Source organism: Sorex fumeus, unplaced genomic scaffold (assembly GCF_029834395.1).
Source record: "Sorex fumeus unplaced genomic scaffold, SorFum_2.1 ptg000010l, whole genome shotgun sequence".
Lineage (NCBI taxonomy): Eukaryota > Metazoa > Chordata > Mammalia > Eulipotyphla > Soricidae > Sorex > Sorex fumeus.
The window spans coordinates 33,440,158-33,448,938 of record NW_026606067.1 but is presented as its reverse complement, the minus strand read 5'-3'; the positions used below and the strand labels follow the sequence as shown (position 1 = coordinate 33,448,938).

Sequence of the window (8,781 nt, the reverse complement as noted above, 5' to 3'; positions counted from 1 at the left end):
CCTTTCTCGCCATATCCGCGCCAGCATCGGTTGCTTTTGTTCTTTTGAATGTGGGCCAGTCTCTGAGGTGTGAGATGGTATCTCTTTGTGGTTTTGATCTGCATCTCCCTGATGATTAATGATGTAGAGCATTTTCTCATGTGCTTTTTTGCCATTCGGATTTCTTCTTTGAGAAAGTTTCTGTTCATTTCTTTGCCCCATTTTTGGATGGGGTTGGATGTTTTCTTCTTGTGGAGTTTAACCAGTATTTTGTATATCCTGGATATCAACCCCTTGTCAGATGTGTATTCGGCGAATATCCTTTCCCATTCTGTAGACTGTCTTTGTATTTTGGTCACTGTTTCTTTGGAGGTGCAGAAGCTTCTTAGTTTAAGATAGTCCCATTTATCTATCTCTGTTTTCACTTGCTCGGCCAGTGGTGTGGCATCTTTGAAGATACAATTAGCTTCAATGTCATGGAGGGTTTTGCCAACTTTGTCTTCAATGTACCTTATGGTTTCTGGTCTGATGTTGAGGTCTTTAATCCATTTTGATCTTACTTTTGTACACGGTGTTAGGCAGAGTTCTGAGCCCATTTTTTTGCATGTAGCCGTCCAGTGATGCCAGCACAATTTGTTAAAGAGGCTTTCCTTACTCCACTTCACATTACTTGCACCTTTATCAAAGATTAGATGATCATATGATTGAGGGGAGATGTCAGTGTATTCAACCCTGTTCCATTGGTCTGCAGTTCTGCCTTTGTTCCAGTACCATGCTGTTTTAATTATTACTGCTTTGTAGTACAGTTTGAAGTTCGGGAGGTTGATTCCTCCCATTTTCTTTTTCCCAAGAATTGCTTTAGCTATTCGTGGGGGCTTATTGTTCCATATAAATTTCAGGAGCGTTTGCTCCATTTCTTTGAAGAATGTCGTGGGTATCCTTATAGGGATTGCATTGAATTTATACAATGCTTTCGGTAGTATTGCCATTTTGACAATGTTAAGTCTCCCGACCCATGAGCAGGGGATATCTTTCCATTTCCTCATGTCCTCTTTTATTTCCTGAAGTAGCGTTTTGTAGTTTTCTTTGTACAGGTCCTTTACTTCCTTAGTTAAGCTGATTCCTAAGTACTTGATTTTCTGAAAAAATATGGAACGCTTCACGAATTTGCGTGTCATCCTTGCGCAGGGGCCATGCTAATCTTCTCTGTATCGTTCCAATTTTAGTATATGTGCTGCCGAAGCGAGCACAAAATTATCATTATCTTGTGAACTAATTGGTTTACAAGTTGCTTTCAGTCCATCCCTGTTTAGTCTGCTTTTTCTGAATTCAATCTTGTTAGGATTTTTAAAATGCTATAAGTTTATTTTATTTTATTTATTTTGATTGAATCACTGTGAGATAGAGCATTCCAAAATTGTTTGTGATTGCGTTTTAGTCATACAATGTTTCTACACCATCCCTCCAGCAGTGTAATTTCCCAGCACCAATACTATAACTTTAGTCTTTCCTTAAAACCGTTCGAATAAGGCTAACCTGGCCGGTATTAGAAGTGCTTCTAAATTTAGTGCCTGCACAGCTCATTACAATATTTCCACACCTCTGTGATGTGAACTTTGAGTCACTTCCTGGGGAGCCAGGCGCCTCCCTGTCCAGCTCTTCACACAGACCTTGCACATTCTTGACTTGGTCCTGCTTCCTCTCAATGTCTCTGGAAAGCCTTCTCTCTCGTCCAACTTCAGGGTGCAGTTTCTATTCTGTTGACTTTCCAAACCTTCTCTATGTTCAGTAATTTTGTTTTTTTCTCTTTCTCTCCTTGCCTCTTGGCAGGTGGCCACACTGGGCAGTATTCAGGGTTTCTCCTAGGTCTGAGCTCAGGGACCACGCGTGATGGTGTTAAGGGAACTGTATGAGGTGCTGGTATCATATCTGGTTAGTTGCATGCAAGGCAAGCACATTGCTGTACTACCTCTCTGGCCTGCTTTTTGCTCTTGAACACATACAGCGTCTACCATAAGAGGTGTCCTTTATCAAGTTTATTTTGTACCGGTCTTTTATTATTGTTCCATTTTGTTTTTTAACTTCCCAGTTAAAATGTATTGGGAGTGGAAAACAATAGTGCAATGGGTAGGGTGTTTTCCTTGCATACAGTTGATCCAAATTCATCCGCCATCCCATATGGTCCCCCAAGCACTTTCAGGAGTAATTCCTAAGTGCAGAACCAAGAGTAATCCCTGAGTATCACCAGGTGTGATCCAAAAATCCTTAATTAATAAAATCAATTAAAAAATAGAGTATACTGGGAAGCATCTGATATTTCCAATTAAAATGTAAGAAAAAGCTCGGTGTTGTATTGCTTGAAAATGTTAGATATTTACTATGGATCAGTAGCTGTGGTAGGCATTAGGAATACATTGGTCTTTATAAAGGATCAAAACAATAGCTTCTCTTTGCCTTCCTCAGTGACTTCACAAAAAAAAAGTCAAGTAAGTTTGAGGGTAAAGCATATGAATAGGACCACATTTCGGAGATAGCAAGGATCTAAAATCAAAATTCTCATCTGAAATAGTGATGCTTTCTCTAGGGCTCTTTGGAACTCAGTGGAGAGATTTAGGCTTGGTAGTTAGAGAATATGTTCAGATATTTTCATAGTTACAAGATCAGGTGGCATCCTGCAATATGAATATGACTGCTATCCTATTCAATCAGGACGGTATGAAACTCACACACCATTTCAGAAGATTTCCCTGTGTAATCATAAAGGTGAAGTGTAATTTGATGAGCTTCAAACAGAATTCTACTTTACAGGAAGAACAAACTGTTCTCTTGTGTGGTTTGGCATACACTGAAATTTCTAAGTAGTCAATTACATAATAATTAATGGAGGGGAAATCTCCTTTCCTCCAAACTTCATTGAGTTCTTCAGCATTATGAAAGACCATGTTATGGCTAGCAATGTCATTCATACTCTTTGAGTCACCTTATCAACACAAAGTATGGTCAACAGGAAAATTTACATGACTGGTGGGTTCTAGGCCTGTGACACAAAAAGAGTTCTGCAATGGAGCTTGGCTCACAGAAGGCAGACTTTTATCTCTATGTTACCAGGTTCGATTCCTCCACCCCCTCGGAGAGCCTGGCAAGCTACTGAGAGTATCTCGCCCGCACAGCAAAGCCTGGCAAGCTACCCGTGATGTATTTGATATGCCAAATACAGTAACAAGTCTCATGATGGAGAAGTTACTGGGCCGGCTCGAGCACATCGATGAATAATGGGAGGACCGTGACCGTGACAAGGAACATAAAAATCAGGATCATTCGCAAAAGCAGCAAGTACAGGCTTCTTAAAGTGACACTTCTGCAGTGGACTTCCATATCTTCCTGTCTTGGAGGAAGGGCATAGGCTGTGAAGTGGGGTCTTGTCCTTCTGAGGTAAGGTGCAGGAGGGAGACCACTAGGATTCAAAAGTCTTTGTTCAGTTTTCCACCCTGTAGCTCCCACTAGACCAGTGCAATACAGAAACTATGCTTCATGACTAACATAGGCAAATTACAATCACAACCATCCTGTTATTCGTCGATTGCCTCGAGCAGGCAAATTACAAGAGGCAATAAATATACCAGCCATAATAACAATTGAATGGTAATAACTTTAACCATGTCATTCATGTCCTTGGTCATTAAGTATCTTTATTTTTCTAGTTTTGGGATTTCCTTTGTATAGAAGTTCACTTCCTTTGGCTCTGCTCAGGATTTAATCCTGGCAGGGCTCAGGGGACTATATGAGGTGCCAGGAATGGAACCTAGGTTGGGTACATGCAAGGCAAGCACTTTGCCTACTGTACTATCTCTCCAGTCCCAAAATGTCAATATTTTTAAGCAAAAAAATATGATTGCAAATAACATTATGCTAAATATAATTTAAATATATTGACATATAAGTTGGGCTGGAGCAATAGCACAGTGGTAGGGCATTTGCCTTGCGCGCAGCCAGCCTGGCCGAGCCAGGTTTGATTGCTTCGCCCCTCTCGGAGAGCCCGGCAATCTACCAAGAGTATCTCACCCACATGGCAAAGCCTGGCAAGCTACCGGTGACGTATTCAATATGCCAAACACAGTAACAACAAGTCTCAAAACGGAGACGTTACTGGGCCTGCTCGAGCAAATCGATGAACAACGGGAGGACAGTGACAGTGACAGTGATAAACATATCAAAAGAAATAATTTTCAATTAGGATGTACAAATAGATGAAATAGATGATTTTTATATATCCTACAGTGTAATTCTGATGGAGTATTTACTACTAAAATACATATAAGTTTTACCCATTACTTTTTTTTAATGGCATACTATTTTTATCTAATTTTTACCCATTACTTTTGTTTTTCTCAATATATATTACACTTAGAGCATATCATTATTTTTCTTTTTTGTACTGTATAGGATGTCTATACTATTTACAATCTCTACTTCAGGATGTGTGCTGGATTTTTTTTAGCCATCTTTACTGAAGTACCAAGATTTACAATACTCTTAATTAAACTTCCCATGCATATATGATTCCAACATTTCACCCATCAGAGTGCCTGCTTCCCTTCACCACTGTCCCAAAGGCCTATCCCAGCTACCCCCCACCCCCACGCTTCTACACTCATGTAAGCTCAATTCCATAAATCTCTGTTCTAAAATCTCCAGTTCCAATGACTTTGGCCATCTGTTGTTCTCTCACTATGTTTCTTTATATCCCACATGAGAGCGATTCTTTAGAAAGTTATTGTGGAGGTAGTGACACCTACAGACATATAGATGATTAAAGCTATGCTCCGAAAAATACACAAAACTTAAAATTAATAATAAGTCAAAAAAGTTTTTTAAAAACTGAACCTTTATCTTTTTATAAGAATGTAGATTTGAAAAAGTTAATAGTGTGAATAATTCTATGCAAATATAGTTTAAAATTAACATGAAGTAGTTAAATCCTACAAATACATATTTTAGTAGGGAGTAAAGAGATGAGAATTAAGATTTTAAGATAAAGTATGAATAGTCCTATAAAAGTACAAATGTGTGTTTTATCCTAAAAATGAAATACTGAATTTATGTTAGAAAATATTATATTAAGCTGGAGTGATAGTACAGCGAGTGGTCTTTGCCTTGTAAGAGCCAACTTGGGTTTTATCCCGAGCACTCCATATTGTCTCTTGAGCTCCACCAGGAGTGATCCCTTAGCACAAATCTAGGAGTAATCATTGGGCACTGCTGGGTTTGGCCCCCCAAAGCAAAATGTACATATATTATAGATAATGCACCAATAGGTAAAGGATTATAATAAAAATTTCTACATTTGCAAAAAACATACCCAAATAATAGAATATTGAACATAAGATCCTGATGTATTGAGTTTGATCAAACTCAATACATCAGGATCTTCCATGAGCTGTATTGCGGATTCACTACCAGGATCTCACCATTCTATAAGGAGGTGGCCATTGATGTCAAGAGAGGGGTTTGGCAGGGTGATACCATTTCACCGAAACTCTTCAGTGCCACCCTCGAGAATGTCATGCAATGACTGGAATGGGAAGAAATCGGAGTGAAGATAGACAGTCGGCAACTACACCACCTCCACTTCACTGATGACATTGTTCTAATAACACCAAACATCAGCCAAGCGGCACAAATGCTGGCCGACATCAACTATGAGAGTGGAAAGGTTGGAATACAGCTGAATCTCACAAAGAAAATGTTTATGAGAAACAGTCTCATTCCTGATGTTCCATTCACTCGCAATGGAATGAACATCTCTGAATGAAACAGTTATGTGTACCTACGTCGAGAAGTCAACATGACGAATAACCTGGAACCTGAGTTGTGCAGGAGGAAGAGAGAGGCTTGGAACGCCTTCAAGAACGTTGAAGAAATAGCTAAAAGGACAAAGAACCTCTGGCTCTGGGCACATCTCTTTGATTCCACTGTTCTTCCTGCATTAACATATGCCTTAGATACCTGGGCCCTACCAAAACAGGATAAGAATGCTATTCGGGTGTCCCAAAGAGGAACAGAAAGAGCCATGCTTGGAGTATCATGCTTCACTCAAATGAGAGAAAGAATCTGAAGTTCCAACCCCTGTCGACGATCAAGAATCAGGGACACAGTCTCGTTTGCCAAGGCATCGAAAATCAGATGGGCTGGACACCAAATGAGATTTGGAGATGACTGCTCGACTAGAGCCATTACTGACTGAATTCCATGCATGTCGAAAGATCGCGTAGCTGCCCACCTATGAGATAGTCAGACTTCTTCGTCAAGACCCTGAATGATCAGTTTGACCCTGTTTGTGTTCCTAGAAAAAGCAGACGCCATTGGGCTACACTAGCACGCGACAGGGACGAATAGAGACGTAGCTGGTGCCCGCTCGAGCAAATCGATCAGTAACGGGATGTCAAGTGATCAAGTTATTGAATATAAATAAAACATTAATTCATTATGAAAAACTACAAAACCCTTTAGCAAATGAAGAATAAACAGATCTTTCTTAATCTTTAGAGGCAACCATAAGTACCATAAGTGAATACCATACTCAATAAAGCAAAATGATGAGGAACTTGTCTTGCCCTTTATTTCAGTTCTGGGGCACACCCAGCAGTGCTCAGGACTTACTCCTGCCTCTGTACTCAGGGATCACTCTGGTAGGATGTGGGGATCATATATGGTACTGAAGATCCAACCTAGTTTGATTGCACGCAAGGTAAGCACCTGCTCTTCCAGCTCTAATGTTGTTCCAGTTCCTGTCTTGTATTTGAAAGAAGCTTCTATAATAATTCTTGCAAAACTGGTTTGAAGGCTATGAATTCTCTATGTTACTGCCAATTTATGAAGGTCTGTATTTTTCCTTCAAATCTGAATACAAATCTGGCTGGCTAGAATATTCTTGGGGACGTGTTCATTTCATTGAGTTTTTGTACTATCTATCCTCCACATTCTTCTCTTACTCACAAATTCTTATTTGATAGGTCAGCTGTAAATCTTTCAGACTTTCCATTGTATACACGTTCCTTTTTCAGTCTTGCTGCTTTCAATATTCTGTCTCTATGGCTTTTGTCATTCTGATTATAACGTATCTTGTTGTTTTTCTATTTGGGTCAATTTTTGCCAGTGTTATTTTGGTTACTCAGATCTTTATGCCTACACCAAGATCTGGAAATTCTTAGCTATGATTTCTTTAACTAGTGATTCTTCATTGGATTATCCTCCTGTTTTTCTAAGGACTTGGCTGATTATTATATAATAATATTATTATATAATAATAATAAGCGGTCATTGAAGCCCTAGCCAATCAGGGCATTCAAGCCCAATACATCAAGATCCTCCGTGAGTTGCATTGCGGATTCACTACCAGGATCTCACCATTCTACAAAGAAGTGATCGTTGATGTCAAGAGAGGGGTGCGGCAGGGTGATACCATTTCACCGAAACTCTTCAGTGCCACACTCGAGAACATCATGCGACGACTGGAATGGGAAGGAATGGGAGTGAAGATAGATGGTTGGCAATTACACCACCTCCGCTTTGCTGATGACATTGTTTTAATAACACCAAACATCAGCCAAGCGGCACAAATGCTGGCCGACTTTGACCATGAGTGTGGAAAGGTAGGACTACAGCTGAATCTTACGAAGACAATGTTTATGAGAAACAGCCTCGTTCCTGATGCCCCATTCGCTCTCAACGGAACGACCATCTCCGAATGCAACAGCTATGTGTACCTAGGTCGAGAAGTCAACATGACAAATGGCCTGGCACCCGAGCTGCGCAGGAGGAAGAGAGCGGCTTGGAACGCCTTCAAGAACGTCGAAGAAATAGCTAAGAGGACGAAGAACCTCCGGCTCCGGGCACATCTCTTTGATTCCACTGTTCTTCCTGCATTAACATATGCCTCAGAGACCTGGGCCCTGCACAAACAGGATGAGAACGCTATTCAGGTCTCCCAAAGAAGACTAGAAAGAGCTATGCTTGGAATATCACGTTTCACTCAAATGAGAGAAAAAATCCGGAGTTCCGACATCTGTCGACGATCAAGAATCAGGGACGCTGTCTCATTTGCCAAGGTGTCAAAAATCAGATGGGCTGGTCACGTAATGAGATTTAAAGACAACTGCTGGACTAGAGCTGTTACTGACTGGATCCCATGGGATGTCAAAAGACCACGTGGCCGCCCACCTACCAGATTGTCAGACTTCTTCGTCAAGAACGTGAACGATCGGTTTGAGGCTCTTCATGTTCCCAGAGCGAACAGATGCCATTGGGCTACACTAGCACTTGACAGGGACAAATGGAGATGTTACTGGCGCCCCTCGAGCAAATCGACGACTAACGGGAAGTTAAGTGATTAAGTGACTCTTAATTACATCCCATAGTTCTCTGCTGTGGTGTTTACTTCCTTACAAACTTTTCCCTCATCTTGTGTTGTTCTCTAGAGGTTTCCTGTATCTCATATTGTAACAACTTGATATTTTTCTCAACTGCTGTTATTCTGCTGCTCAGGCCTTCTATTATGTTTTTCAAATTCTCTACCTAACTCTCAATTCTGGTCACTTCTGAACATAGTGTTCTCATTTCCACTTTCTTACTTTCTTCTGCTTTGCTCACCACCTACACCATTGTTTCCTTGTGCTTGTTAAACATCTTCAATACGTGTAACTCTCTGAGAGTAACTTGGCTGTCACATCACCATGTGTTCACGAGATGGGAGGTCACTAGCTAAAAAGATGGAGGGGTCAGCAGTGGAGGCTACTGGGCAAC

At 40.6% G+C, this 8,781-nt stretch overlaps 1 non-coding gene across 1 annotated transcript; it reads right to left on the bottom strand.

Annotated features, from left to right (window-relative positions):
- Positions 1-1,122: 1,122 nt before the first annotated feature.
- On the bottom strand, positions 1,123-1,229 carry LOC130020219 (U6 spliceosomal RNA). Its single transcript, XR_008791975.1, has one exon. It is a non-coding gene; the product is annotated as a U6 spliceosomal RNA (small nuclear RNA).
- Between the last annotated feature and the right edge of the window lie 7,552 nt (positions 1,230-8,781).